A 15928-nucleotide genomic window follows, 5' to 3' on the forward strand; every position below is an offset into this window, starting at 1 on the left:
AGATTTGGGAGAGATTTGACATACTTGGAGAGATTTCAAATACAAAGAGATATTTGGGAGAGATTTCACATACTTAGAGAGATTTGGGAGAGATTTGACATACTTGGAGAGATTTCAAATACAAAGAGATATTTGGGAGAGATTTCACATAATTAGAGAGATTTGGGAGAGATTTCTGATAAGAAGAGATGGAGTGAACACGATTGAGGGAGGTTTCATTGGTGACCTTTTTGAGTGTCCGGCTTCGCAATGCAAGGTCCGAAAACCCCGTTAAGCCTTGTTTAAGGATCTTGCATACTCCCGATGAGTATGTAACATTGTTTTATCGGTTTGGCTCTCCACGTACCACCGTTTTAGGTTAAGGAGATCTAGATGTACGCACTTTTCGATTTATGATCTGTCATTAAAATAGAGAGTTGTTTAGAAATTACATAACGTAAACTCTAGTACCTACGGGCAAATTGAGTTGACCTGTTTGACTTATTGACTTTAGTTGACTTTGACTTGACCGGATATTGACGGTTGTCACATATTTTTATTCTCGAACTTGGACTGTAACATTATGAAACTTGAAATGTCCAAATTTCACAAACCTAGGAGCATCCACTCTCCTGATATCTCCTAAAGTGTAAACCCTAATGTACATAAACTTGTTCGGAAAAGTCTGAAAATCACTGAAATTGGATTGGCTTCTATTGAATAGATATTGTTCGTACAAATGGAAATTTCGGGTTGTCACATCATCCCCCCGTTAGAAGGAATTTTGTCCCGAAATTAGAATGTAAGCAAATAAGAAATTACAAATAACTAAGCAAAAAGGTGAGGGTATTTCAGTTTCATCTGATCCTCACGTTCCCAAGTGAATTCCGGTCCTCGCTTTGCGTTCCAGCGCACCTTCACTATCGGGATACGGCTCTGCTTTGTTTGCTTGACCTCTCGGTCCATGACCTCTACTGGTTCCTCCACGAAGTTGAGGCTCTCGTTGATCTCGATCTCGTCGAGTGGAATGACAAGAGTCTTGTCAGATAGGCACTTTTTCAAGTTTGACACGTGGAAGGTAGGATGTACATTACTGAGTTCTTTCGGTAGATTGAGCTTGTAAGCCACAGGGCCGATTCTTGCGAGAATCTTGAAAGGACCTATGTATCTTGGATTGAGCTTCCCACGCTTTCCAAAGCGTATCAAGCCTTTCCAGGGTGAGACCTTTAGTAGGACTCGGTCGCCCACCTGGAACTCCAATGGTTTCCTAGGCTTGTCGGCATAGCTTTTCTGTCGGTCTATAGAGGCTTTTAATCGTTCACGAATTTGAACGATCTTCTCTGTCGTTTCCCAAATGATCTTCGGACCCGTGAGAGTGCTTTCAGGAACTCGTCCCTTAGCTAACTGGGTATCAACCACTTCAGCCCAGCACAGAGGGGATCTGCACTTCCGGCCATAGAGGGCCTCGAATGGAGCTGCCTTTATGCTCGTGTGATAACTGTTGTTGCAGGAGAATTCGACAAGGGGTAAATGAGTATCCCAAGCTTTTCCAATGTCAATCACACAGGCACACAACATATCTTCTAGGGTTTGGATAGTCCTCTCACTTTGCCCGTTGGTTTGTGGATGGTAGGCTGTACTCATGTCCAGCCTAGTTCCTAGGGAATTTTGTAATGACTGCCAGAACCTCGAAGTGAATCTACTATCTCGGTCTGAGATGATAGATAAAGGAACACCGTGCATCCTTACAATTTCCCTAATGTAAGTCCTAGTAAGTTTCTCCATCTTGTCTGTTTCTTTGATCGGTAGGAAGTGTGCAGACTTGGTCAGTCTATCGACGATGACCCATATGGAATCAAGTCCACCCGTCGTCTTGGGCAAGTTGGTTATGAAATCCATAGTGATCCGCTCCCACTTCCATTCTGGTATCTCCGGTTGTTGTAGAAGACCAGAGGGTTTCTGGTATTCGACCTTGACCTTTGCGCAAGTAAGGCATTTACTCACGAAGGTAGCAATATCTGCTTTCATGTTAGGCCACAAGTATAACTTTTTAAGATCCAGATACATCTTATCTGAACCCGGGTGGACGGAATAACGAGTGTTGTGAGCTTCAGTCATGACCAAGTCTCTGAAGCCACCATGTTTTGGTGTCCAGATCCGATCCATGAGGTATAAGGCTCCGCCACCCTTGACTTCCAAGTTCTTATCCATTCCTCTAAGGGATTCACCCGCCACGTTTTCAGGTTTCAAAGCGTCGAGCTGAGCCTCCTTTATTTGCGTGGACAAGTGTGAATGGATAGTTAGAGTCAAAGATTTGACTCTACGACCAGTATATTCTTTCCGACTTAGGGCGTCGGCTACTACATTGGCTTTACCCGGATGATAACGAATTTTGCACTCGTAATCACTAAGTAGCTCGACCCACCGTCGTTGTCTCATGTTGAGCTCTTTCTGGTCGAAAATGTGTTGCAGACTCTTATGGTCTATAAAGATCGTGCTTTTGGTACCGTATAGGTAATGTCGCCAGATCTTTAGAGCAAACACAACTGCTCCTAGTTCAAGATCGTGGGTTGTGTAGTTAACCTCTTGTGTCTTCAGCTATCTCGAGGCATAGGCGATGACTTTACCTCGCTGCATCAGAACACATCCGAGTCCTTGATTGGATGCATCACAATAGACAATGAAGTCTTCTATCCCTTCAGGGAGGGATAGTATTGGGGCGGTGCACAAGGCTCGTTTGAGCGTTTGGAACGCTCTTTCCTGTTTCTCTGCCCAATCAAAGGCCACGCCTTTCTGGGTCAGGGTGGTAAGAGGTTTCGCTATGCTGGAGAAGTTCTGAATGAACCTGCGATAGTAGCTAGCTAGACCTAGAAATTGACGAATTTCGGTAGGTGTCTTTGGTGCTGACCAGTTCTCAATGGCTTTGATCTTGGAGGGGTCCACGTGTATACCTTCTTCACTAACCACATGGCCCAAAAAATCGACTCGCCGAATCCAAAATTCGCACTTTGAGAACTTCGCGTAGAGCTTCTCCGATCGCAACGTTTCTAAGATTTTTCGGAGATGTTGACTATGTTCTTCCTTACTTCGAGAGTAGATGAGTATGTCATCAATGAAGACGATGACGAACTGATCCAAGTAAGGACGACACACCCTATTCATCAGATCCATGAATACTGCGGGCGCGTTAGTTAATCCGAATGGCATCACTACAAACTCGTAGTGCCCATAACGAGTTCGGAAGGCTGTCTTGGGAACATCCTCCTCTAACACCCGTAGTTGGTGATATCCGGATCGCAGATCTATCTTCGAGAAGTAGTTGGCTCCTTGAAGTTGATCAAACAAATCGTCAATGCGGGGCAAGGGATAACGATTTTTAATGGTAAGTTTGTTGAGTTCTCTATAGTCGATGCACATGCGAAACGATCCATCTTTCTTCTTGACGAACAAGACCGGTGCTCCCCATGGTGAGAAGCTTGGTCGAATGAATCCTTTCTTGAGAAGTTCGTTAAGTTGACTGGAAAGTTCCTGCATTTCAGCCGGTGCCAGACGATAAGGAGATTTGGCTACGGGGGTAGCCCCTAGCACTAAGTCGATTCTGAACTCGACTTGGCGTTGTGGTGGTAAACCGAGAAGTTCTTCTGGGAATATGTCGGGAAAGTCGCGTACTTTTGGGATTTTCTGGATGTCCTTCAGTTCTTGACTGGTATCGACGACGTGTGCGAGAAATGCATGGTACTCCTTCCGCAAGCACTTCTGGGCTTGAATGCACGAAATGATGCGAAGGCTCGTACTAGGTTTGTCGCCGTAGATAATTAAGGTTTCGTTGTTAGGAAGGTTAAGACGAACTGCTTTTTCGAAGCACATAATGTCGGCACGAAGAAGACTCAACCAATCCATACCGATGATAATGTCGAAACATTTAATTGGGACTGGCATGAGATCTATCTTGAAAGTATGGCTATCTAAAGTTAAGGTACAACCTACGTATATGCAGTTTGTACTCTCTGTTTTCCCGTTAGCCATTTCTACCGTGAATGAACTATCTAATGCACATGGTTTTTGTTTAAGCAGGTGTGCAAATTTGTGACTTACAAAACTTTTCTCGGCTCCACTATCGAAAAGTATGCAAGCATAAGAGTTATCGAGGAGGAACGTACCAGTAACTATCGTAGGATCAGCTACTGCTTCCTCGTGGTCTATGGCCATAACTCTTCCTACTCCTCCAGCCATCCCTGCTTTAGGGCAGTTCCTTTTGTAGTGGCCCACCTCGCCACATCCGTAGCAAGCTTGGCCCATACAGGCGTTAGGAATCTGGGCAGCTTGAGCTGTTGGAGTTTTACAGAAGCGGACGGTGTGTCCCTTCTTGTTGCAGTTAGAGCATTGCATCTCCCTGCAAGGTCCGTGGTGATGGAAGTTGCACTTGGTGCACTTCGGGAGAGTCCCAACATATGTTTTTGCTGGTAAGAGGTTCGCAGAGGCAACAGGAGTCACTGTGGCAGCATTGATCGCCACAAGTTGTTGCTTATTGGTGGATCCTTGTGGAGCCCCTCTTTTCCTCTTATTCCACCCCTTCTTGTGGTAGTCGGGGTAGGACTTATGTGGTACCGGTGTAGGGATTGACGTGTTCTGAGGTTTCCGGTGATCGATGAGGGATTGTGCTAGTTCCTTGGCGCTATCAAAGGTAATAGGCCTGGAAGCGATCACACTTGACTGGATCTGGGGCGAAAGTCCCCAGATATATCTCTCGATCTTTTTGCTCTGGAGAGCAACCATGTCGGGGAATAAGTTTGCCAAATCACAAAACCTATTTGTGTAGGTAGTGATGTCGGATCCAACCATTTGTAGACCCCAGAATTCTTGCTCGAGCTTTTGTATTTCACCTCGAGGACAATATTCCTTCATCAACATTTGTTTCAACTTTTCCCAGCCGATGGAATACGCCACCACCAAAGTTAGATAGTTAACATGGTTGTTCCACCATGTTAGTGCTCGGTCAGAGAAGGTACAAGTTGCAAACTTGACCTTGCTGCCCTCCTGACAAGCACAGATTTCAAAGACGGATTCCATCTTTTCAATCCATTGTCTCATCACCATAACACCCCCAGTTCCATTGAAGCTGCGGGGTTTGGCGTTAGTAAAGTCCTTGTAGGTGCATTCCCAAGGGTGTCCATGGCTTTCGCCGTGGTTCGAGGGTGGTGCACCTGTTCCTGATCCACTAGGGGTAGGAGCGTTGATTGCTGACACAGCAGCTGCAACTGCTGCTGTGAAAGCTGCCTGGAACATAGTGGCATCAAAAGGATTTGGTGTTTGAAGAGGTACAAGTGGTGGTGGAGGTGGTGGTATTAGTGCTTTGTTGTTTGGGTTCCTCCTTGGATTCCTGCGTAGCGGCATCTTTAACTATAGGTTTAAAAGATGACGACATGGATAAGAATAAATGATAAATGAATGTGCCTCATGGACTAAATCACCATAGTCCAACAACAGAAAGAATATCATGACTTAATGCAGAAGATAGCATTTGGATAATAATTTCCATAAGATTATATATCTGTCAATAATACTGGAATTACAGATGTAACAAGTTCGGGAAAAATGGCCTAGGAGTAGGCCTTACATCAACCAAGATGGAAAATTTTGACAGAATTAAGATTAGATAAAGACCTAACAGGCCTAAGATTTATACAGACAGGAAATTAGACCAAAGTTTTACATAAACTAGGTTATATCCAAAAGATGAGGTGACAATATTCTATCGGCGACGAGAACTACTAGCATGAGTCCTCGATCCCGACAGTAGACGTTCGATGTCCCTTATACGCCTGTCCGACCTTGCTTGTTGAGCTCGAAGTTCTCTAACTTCAGCTCGGGTTTCAGCAAGTTCCCTTTGCAGATTTGCATTACAGACCAGAGTCCTTTCATGAGCAGACTCTAGTTGGCGAATGTAGATAGTGTTAACACCAGAGTTGGCGTCAACTTCCAAGACTTGATTGATAGTCGCCTGAGCCATTATCGTGTTCCGAGAAATCCTACGCACCATGATTGGTAGGACTCTGTCACCAGAACCTCCTTCAGTGAGGTTGTAGAAACTTCGGTCGCCATTGTAGGGAATGGGCTGACCTTGTTCCTGACTCCATTCAGTCAAGTTAATGGCCCACAAGGGTGTGGGTCCTTGAAACACAGGGCGAGGGTTCAGGTTTGGGTTTTGAGCAGCTGGGGGTAGGTTGTTGACTTCTGGTTCCGAGTCAGAACTATCGGAAAAGCCCTCAGCATGGTGATCATCCAAAGGGATTGGGTGATCATCTTCTGGCTCTGCCTCTAGCCAACCCACATTGCCTTGGTTCGGGAAGTACGGATCGCCATGGTGAAATCCAGCCATTTTAATCTACGCGAGAAAAGGGATATAAGAAATAGCTAAAATAGATGAACTAACTAAGATAATTACAGTAAGACCAAATACCCCTATGGTATTTCTTTATGGTTGTGTTGGTAAGTTTTTAGACTTGTTGCCATATCACAACCATTCTTGGGCATATTCTAATCACTCCTCGGACCAGCATAGTTGATCAGGCTATGCCATTCCTAAGACTGACTATATGTCCTTAGGCTTACTTGTGATATCCAACAATCGTAATACTTTTGTTCTTGTCGTTGTGACACTGGTTTTAGTATGAATGCAGGCACGTATACTTTGTTAAATATTTTATTATTTAAAAGTATAACTCTTAGACAGAGTGTTTTAATCCCGATGTATTTATAGTTAGTATATCTTTTATGGGTTGATATACTATATTCACTATAAACAATGCTCTAATACCAATCTGTCACACCCCAAAACCACGAACGGCGGAAACATTCAGGGGTGGAGGACGTCATGTACAGTATCACAACAGTGTAATATAATAAACAAGCAACAACATCATCCATTGCATTATAAGTAAAGTTTTAATACATGTGTGTTCTTTCAATGTAGTAAGACACCAAAAATATACAAGCAAAATAAAAGACGAGACTTGTCTGCTCCGTCTTCTCAAAACCTGGCCTCCGTACCTGTCTACTGGTGACTTGAGAATACAAGTTATTTTGAAAGCGAGTATCAGCTTTAAAGCTGGTGAATTCATAAGTATATAAGTGTCATTGCCTTGTTTGTGAAAATCTGTTATGAAGGCCATGTAAATCGTTAAATGAAAATGTTGATGTAAGTATGAAATCCCTAGAAAAACCCTTATTTTCTATAAGTATGAAATGTAGTCTTCTACCAAGACCCGAATGTTCTGTACGTATGAAGTGTAGTCTTCTACCAAGACCCGAATGTTTTGTAAGTATGAAGTTAGTCTTCTACCAAGACCCGAATGTTCTGTTTGTAAAATGATAGTTTTTCCTTTGTGTAGACTAGTACTAAAAGTGCTTAGTCTAACTCATTGTTTATGTGAATGTGTCACAAAATAAAGTAAACAGGAAAAATATAATATTGTAAGTGTTGTCACTGGGTACTAGGACCAACACAACATCGCATTAAGCGAAATGTATAACCTAATGAACATCCGAAGATTGTCTAATTGTCCTCTGTAGCAGCAGCAGGTGGGTGGAAGGGTTAGTCCCAAATCGATTTCCTAATATAAGTAGTAACCTTAGACCTCCGAAGATGGTCATCGACCACTGGTGCTAAACAGTGGGGTTCGGAATGGTAAGTCCCGTCTAGTTATTCCCATTGAACCGGGATAGGAAAGACAATTTACACAGTAAGTACTACTAAATCATCCTCATAGTCCTAAGTACAAGTATCCAGGTAAGTGAATACAGGATAATGCACCTATGTAAAAGTGTTCCTGTATGGTGTTCATGTATGTGTGTCCATGTAAGCGGTAAGTATATGTAAACATATTCATGTATCAAGTAAACATCTGTAAGTACTCATGTATCAGGTAATGTACTAGTATAGACTCATGAATGAACTGACTCTTGTGTGACTCCTTGTAATAGAAGTAATGTTTGATATCTTCCCATTATCCCTATGATAATCTACTGTAATATAACTAGTTGATCATGTAAGTTTACACACTCTTACTACTCAAGAGTGTGAGAAACTAAATGAAAGATGCAAACTATAACATCAATACATATATAAGAATATAAGTGTATATGCATAGTTTAGTTCAAGAATGAAAAATGGTTTTGTAAGACATCTTATGGGTTTTGAACAATAATTAACAATGACTTGATGTCATTTGAATAAACATTTCAAAAGTAAAACATTTGGTAACAATGTGCTTTTAAGATGTAAAACCATTTCATGCATCACATTTTGTAGCATGTGAAATCTATTAAATGACAAACACAGTTATAAAATACATATCAATGATTTAATAACATGTTTGTTTCTACTTGTATCCCCCCCCATTAAAGCATTTAAAATCATTTAAAACATTGATTAGGGGTATGAACTGACCTGTAGTTGGTGATTGGGATGAATTGGACGGTATCGGATTGCTAGGTGTCAAGCGAGGACTTGTGAACACACTACGATCCTAATGAACATATAATCACACATATATGCACTCAATTAGACTCAAAAGACTAATTGATAATGTTTAAAACATCCTAGACATAGTTAACACTTTATATAAGTGTTTTAAGCCGTAAGGACTTCATCTAAGCTATTGTGGGACAGGGTACTTGTGTTTAGGGTTTCCAAAGGACCCTATATGAGAGTTTACTCTCCATAAACCATCACACATGGAGTTTACGGTTGTAAACTCTTGAGTTTACGGCCGTAAACTCCCAAACATGTGTGTTTGGTGTGTTTTGAAGTCCCAAATGCTTTCTAGAATTATTCTAACTTACTGGCTAATTCCTTTGAAGGGTTTAAGGTCTAGAAGTACTCCAATTAGGAGTTTACGGCCTCAAGGACATTTCCCCTTGGAGTTTACGGGTGTTTCCTTTGTTGCTTTCAAGCCTCTTGCACTTGTGGGATATGTTGTAGACTCTTATTCCTAGTATATGAAAGCATTAGTCACACCTTAGTGCCCTTTTTAGGAGTTTACGGCCCAAGAACCATGTCTTGGCCGTAAAATCACTTGGTTAAGTGATTTTGGTGTGGTTTGGTCCTTTCATTAAGTGGGTACAATTTCTTGTAAAGGTCTAGGGCTTTAGGTGTCATGAAAACACCGTTTATGTCCATTTATATGGAGTTTACGGCCTAAGCTTCACTTGGGCCGTAAACTCACTTTTGTTTGAGTCATTTGATGTGTTTAAGACCTTATACTACTTGGGAAAATAGCCTAGATGCAAGCCTTAAAGTCCTTAAGTCCTCAAATCACCATTTAGTGTTAGGAAATGGAGTTTACGGCCTAAGAGAGTTCTGGGCCGTAAACTCCCAATCTTGGGTGGATTTGTGTATGTTTTCATGTCCCTAACATGCATACCTAATGGTGTAAGGCCTTATCCTAGCACAAGTGTCGGTTTTGGCTTCGTTTCGGGAGTTTACCGCCCAAGAACACCTTGGGGAGTAAACTCCTAGATCTAATGATTTAGCCAACTAAATCTTGTTATAAGCATCTAATATGTATTCTAACACTACTAGAAAGAGTTACTCACAATCTGGGATAAAAACCCGAAGATCCGTCAGAGAGAAAATGGCTTTTCTCTAGTTGGAATTGTGAATAATGAATTAATTTAATTCAGAAAACTATTTATAGTCCTGAAATATCTTGACAGAAAATATTTTTATTCTCGAACTTGGACTGTAACATTATGAAACTTGAAATGTCCAAATTTCACAAACCTAGGAGCATCCACTCTCCTGATATCTCCTAAAGTGTAAACCCTAATGTACACAAACTTGCTCGGAAAAGTCTGAAAATCACTGAAATTGGATTGGCTTCTATTGAATAGATATTGTTCGTACAAATGGAAATTTCGGGTTGTCACAATTTTGGCTTTTCTCTAATTGGAAATGTAACTAATAAACTATTTGGTTCAGTTTTCTATATATAGTCCTGGGATTTTTGGCAGAAAACATTTTTATTCCTGGAATGAACTCTAATATCCTAGAGTATTGGAATAACAGTGTTGCACAAAACCCTAGTGCAACCACTCTCCTAATATCTCCTTAAGTGTAAATCCTGAAAAACTGCCAAACTTATACTCGAAGTCTGAATTTTCACTGTAACTTTTCTAACTTCTATTGGATTGATATGGTTTGTTCAGAATGGAAATTTCAGGTTGTCACAGCTCATCCCAAAAGTAATACTTTATTTCAGAAAAGATTTTCTTCTTTTGTTGGCTGGTAAGATCTTATAGGTTGTATTTGCTAGCTAAATAATTAGCTATGTCTGCAAACCATGGCTCTTCTCCCACGGTCACCATAATGTACTCGTCTGGGAAGTCATCTCCAACTCTATCTTCTTGCAATTGCGGGTTTTCAAGTCTTGACAAGTGGTCAGCTGCTACATTCTCTATTCCCTTCTTGTCGCGTATCTCTATGTCAAACTCTTGGAGAAGTAGAACCCATCGTATCAATCTTGGCTTGGCATCCTGCTTGGCAAGCAAATACTTGATAGCGGGGTGGTCAGTAAAAACAACTGTTTTAGATAAAACTAAATAAGGGCGGAATTTATCAAAAGCATACACCACATCTAATAATTCTTTTTCAGTGGTGGTGTAATTCTCTTGGGCCGGATTTAATGTTTTACTAGCATAATAGATGGGTCGAAAGTACTTATAAACCCTTTGACCAAGGACAACTCCTAATGCAAAGTCACTAGCATCACACATTATTTCAAATGGTAAATCCCAATTTGGAGCAATAATGATCGGGGCATTAGTCAATTTTTCCTTTAAAAATTCAAATGCCTTTAAACACTCTTTAGTAAAATTAAATGGTGCATCCTTTAAAATCAATTGTGTTAGAGGTCTACTTATTTTAGAAAAATCTTTTATAAAACGCCGGTAAAAACCCGCGTGTCCTAGAAAACTTCTAATGCCTTCACATTAGTGGTGGGGGTAATTTGGCAATGATGTCAATCTTTGCCCGATCCACTTCAATTCCCAATTTGGAAACCTTGTGGCCTAAAACTATACCCTCCTTGACCATAAATTGACATTTCTCCCAATTAAGGACTAAGTCGGTTTTTTCGCATCTAGCAAGCATTAAGTCAAGATTTGTGAGACAATCATGGAAGGAAGATCCAAAAACAGAAAAATCGTCCATAAAGACTTCCATGAATATTTCCACCATGTCATGGAATATGGCTGTCATGCACCTTTGAAATGTCGTGGGTGCATTGCATAGCCCAAAGGGCATGCGTCGATAAGCAAAGTCCCACTTGGGCAAGTAAATATGGTCTTTTCTTGGTCCATTGGGTCTATGGGTATTTGGAAATAACCCGAAAATCCGTCTAGAAAGCAATAATAACTATGGCTCGATAATCTTTCTAACATTTGATCAATAATAGGTAAGGGGAAATGGTCTTTACAAGTGACATCGTTTAGCTTTCGATAATTGATGCACACTCTCCAATTGGTTACCGTTCGTGTCAGAATAAGCTCATTCTTCTCGTTGGTTATGACCATCATCCCTCCTTTCTTGGGCACCACTTAGACCGGACTCACCCACGAACTGTCGGAAATGGAATATATGATCCCCGCATCCAAAAGCTTGACCACTTCCTTCTTGATCACTTCTTGCATATTTGGGTTTAATCTTCTTTGGTGCTGCACAACCGGCTTTGCTCCTTCTTCCAGATTAATCTTGTGAGAACAATAAGAGGGGCTGATTCCCTTGATGTCGGTAATGCTCCATGCTATGGCCCATTTTCGTTTCTTCAAAACTTGAACTAGTTCTTCTTTTTTAGATTCGGAAAGGTCAGAGACTATGATAACTGGCTTTTGATGGCCATCTTCATGGAAAGCATACTCCAAATGTTCTGGTAATGTTTTGAGCTCAGTTTATGGGTTTTGTTGGCTGTACTCGCCGAGTGCAGGTAAGGGACTCAGCGTGTTGGTAGCTGAATTCACGAATTCCATTTTTTCTTCGCTTGGACTCAGTGAGTAGGTCGGACCTACTCGACGAGTTGATCTGTCAGATTGTTTCATCAATTCTTCAAACTCAACTTCTTCCAGCAGCCTCTCGATCTCCATTAAGTCTTTTTCAGCATCAAATTCTTCATCAAAAATGGTGGACTTGTTGGGATCTTCACTTTCGCACTCCTCCATTAATTCATCAAGCATGTCAATTGAGAACGCCATGTCATCACTATTCCTTGCATACTTCATAGCTTGATCAACCCCAAAAGTGACTGAATCATCTCCTACCCGTAAAGTAAGCTTCGAGTCCCTCATGTCTACTATAGCACTTCCCGTGTTGAGGAAAGGTCTTCCAAGGATGATCGGGACTTGAGGATCCGCCTCCATGTCTAGAATTATGAAATCTGCGGGAAATACAAACTTGTCCACCTTGACCAATAAGTCTTCACATATGCCTCTTAGAAAAGTGACTGTCTTGTTTGCTAAGTGAATCGCCATATGGATTGGCCTTGGTTCCGGGAGGTCCAGCTTCTTGAAGAATGAATATGGCATGAGGTTCACACTTGCTCCTAAATCAGCCAAAGCATGAATGGTAGCCAAGTTACCAAATTGGCAAGGTAAAGTCAAGCTCCCCGGGTCACCCTTCTTCTTTGGTAGCTTATTTAGCATGGCAGCTGAGTAGTTATCATTAAGAACAACCTTTTTCACTTCCTCCATCTTTCTTCTATTCGTGAGAAGCTCCTTAAGGAATTTTGGCATATTTTGGCATTTGTGCGATAGCTTTGATGAAGGGTATGTTGATTTGAAGAGCTTTGATATGATCAAGAAACTTCTGGTACTCCTCTTCCTGCTTTTCTCTTTTAGTTCGGGCTGGATATGGCAATGGAGGCTGAAAGGGCTTTTCAGGAATCTGCTCTTTCGGGTTTGGCAGTGGACTCGTCGAGTCCATATTCTAGACTCGGTGAGTAGGCTCTGCAGATTGAAGATTTTGATTTTGGTCTTGAGTTTATTCATCCTCCTTCTGCAATTCTCTGGGTGCTTCATTCTGAATAGGGGCCAGAGGAGTGATTATCTTCCCACTTCTTGTTGTGACTATGTTTATGTGTGCGCCTCGTGGGTTATTTTCGGTTTTACTCGGAAGTTCGCCCGGTGATCTTTGGTTGATTTGTTGAGCAAGTTGCCCCAGCTGCGTTTCTATGTTGTGGATAGATGCTTGCTGGTTTCTAAGCATGGTTCTTGTTTCTTGAATTACAACATCATGATCACTATGTCTCTTTTCTGAAGCAGCTACAAATTTGGTGAGCATCTCTTCCAAACTTGGTTTTCTTTCTTGTGCCGACTCCTCCTTTTGGTAAAAACCTCTTCCTTTCTGCCTGAACTTCTCCTCCTTAGCCTTCTTGTACTCTTCATAAGGGAGCCACTCTTTCTTTGGTTTTCGCCAATCTTCATCATATTGGTTCCCACTTGAGTAATAAACTTGCACCTTCTTGTTGCCATTTTCATCCAAGTCGCAGTCTCTAGTAAGATGAGGCCCATTGCAATTTTCACACCCCACCCGTATAGCATGTATCGTTTGGTCCATTTTGTCCATCCTCCTATCCATGATTTTCAACACGGCCATCACTGCTGATAAGTCTTCTGAAGTTGCATAGGCGGACCCCCTTGTTACATCATTTCTTGGATTATGGTATTCTCTAGAATGCTTAGAGAATTCTTCAATTAGCCGCTTTATCATTGGAGGTGCCTTCTTCGTAAGTGGACCTTGCGAGTCAAGTAATTGCCTTGTGGTAACATTTACTCCATCATAAAAGATGGAGACTTCTTACTGACTATTGAGGTCGTGATGTGGGCAATTCCTTAACCAGCTCTTATACCTCTCTTAAGCTTCATATAGTGGCTCTCCAGCTTGTTGTTCAAAGTTGGCTATGGCTTTCTTGAGCTTGGATATCTTGGATGGTGGGCAGAATTGATCAATGAACTCTTCTTTCAGCTGGGCCCATGTAGTGATGGATCCGAGGGGTAGTGACTTGAGCCAATCCTTTGCAGCACCCTTCAAAGTAACCGGAAGCATGCGTAGTAGCTGAGTTTCCCGAGGCACGTTGGGAACATTGAAATAATTAGCTACATCATTGACTTCATCCAAGTGCTTGTAGGCGTCTTCGTGATCTTTTCCAGTGAAAGGGATTTCTTTAAGTAGAGCTAGGATATGACCCTTAAGCTCAAAGGTGGCAGTTGTGGGAATTGCAGGTTACACAAGTCCCAGGCCAGTGTCATCATGCATCCTCTTCTTCCATTCCCCCATGGGGACTTCATCAACATTAGCCATAGTGATAACTAAATCGTCCTCAAAATCGGATTCGTGCTCGTATGTAGGTTCTTCTTCTTCCTCTGTCTCGTATTCGGTGTCTTATTTAATGGGGTCTTCGATTGTTAAAGAGGCGTTGGATGCTTCTGATTTGCTGCTCTTCTTCTTGCTGAAAACGGACTTGAGGTTCTTTAGTGGATAATTCTTTGAAGAAGCGGATTCTCCAACGGCTTTTCCTTTATTCCTCCTTAGTGCGGATTCCGGGTCTTCGAGAGGAGAAACCAGGGGTGTATCAGATCCTTGGGTCATGAAACAACTGAAAAGAAACAAGAAAAACGCATAAAAAGAACAAAAAATGAAATAGAATGAAAAAGAAAAATAGTTTGGCAAACAGTAGGATACTCGCCGAGTAGGTGCGAATGCAGTCGGTGAGTAGACTATTTAAAACCAAAAAATTAAAACTAATTAATAGCCTTCTAAAAAGAAACCAATAATTTCTAAAACCTAACCTACTTACTGTATTACTGAAAAATAACTTTGTGCAAGAAAAACTCACACAAAGGATCGATAAAATTAGGAATTAGACTTAATTTTGGAACCGTTCCCCGGCAACGGCGCCAAAAACTTGATGTGTGTAAAATATACTGGTTTTATTCCTAATTTTAGTTAATAAATTAAGCACACAAAGGCAGTGAACCTGTCTTTTAGTGGTATAGTTGGATAAGTAGGGTGTCGAACTCAGGGAACAGAAATTAAACTAATAACTAATTTTAACTAAGCAAGTAATAAAAGTAAAAGGGTTTTTCTCTAGTTTTATAAGACTAGAAACTTAAACATACCACTTAAACACTTAATTAACTAAACAAATAAGACAAGTAACAAATTCACCAAATTTGATAACTGGTTTCTGTTTAGGTCCAACCAACTCACTCCTATGGTTATTTATATGATTGATCAATTGTTATTGGTTACCAACTATAGTGGTTAGGTTCATGTTCATTACTACTAACCCTTAGACAATTAATCAATTCAAGCAGTGGCCAATTGTTTAAACTAATTAATCCCCTAGTTCAATTATTTAGATTTAATAAGATTTGTAATTTGTTAATCAAGTTGGTGTTTCAATTAACCTCTTGTTTGTTGGTTTCTCAAACAAGCTCACACATTAATTTACCCATTCTCTTATTAATCCTAGTTTCATATTCATTATTCCTAGGCATATGATAAAGTGTTCACATAGACATATGAGGTTAACAACTAAGAGATGTTCATGCAACTTAATTGTCTTCCAATTAACAGAAAATAGTTGTGGTTAATGCATAAGGTTCTTTAACAAACTTAATTTAATAAGATCACCAATAAACAATCAATCAAAAAGTAATAATTAAACCATAGGAGTAACTTGGTCTTCCCAAACAGAAACAAAACGAATTTAGTTCATAGTCACAGTAAAAACAAACTCAAAAACAAGTTCAACTAGGATAGACATGCTTAAATTCTAAGATTAAGTGGAATGTATAACCTAAATTGCCTTGATTCTTCAAAGGATCGAAGGTTAGGGTTTCTCAGATCTCCAAAGGGTTCTTTAATCGCAGGTGCAGCTCCCAAAACGCCAGA

At 40.9% G+C, this 15928-nt stretch overlaps 1 non-coding gene across 1 annotated transcript; it reads left to right on the forward strand.

Annotated features, from left to right (window-relative positions):
• The first annotated feature begins 13841 nt into the window (after nt 1–13841).
• On the forward strand, nt 13842–13948 carry LOC111886687 (small nucleolar RNA R71). The gene has a single exon (XR_002848527.1). It is a non-coding gene; the product is annotated as a small nucleolar RNA R71 (small nucleolar RNA).
• Nucleotides 13949–15928: the final 1980 nt, after the last annotated feature.

This window comes from Lactuca sativa, chromosome 5 (genome assembly GCF_002870075.4).
Source record: "Lactuca sativa cultivar Salinas chromosome 5, Lsat_Salinas_v11, whole genome shotgun sequence".
NCBI lineage: Eukaryota > Viridiplantae > Streptophyta > Magnoliopsida > Asterales > Asteraceae > Lactuca > Lactuca sativa.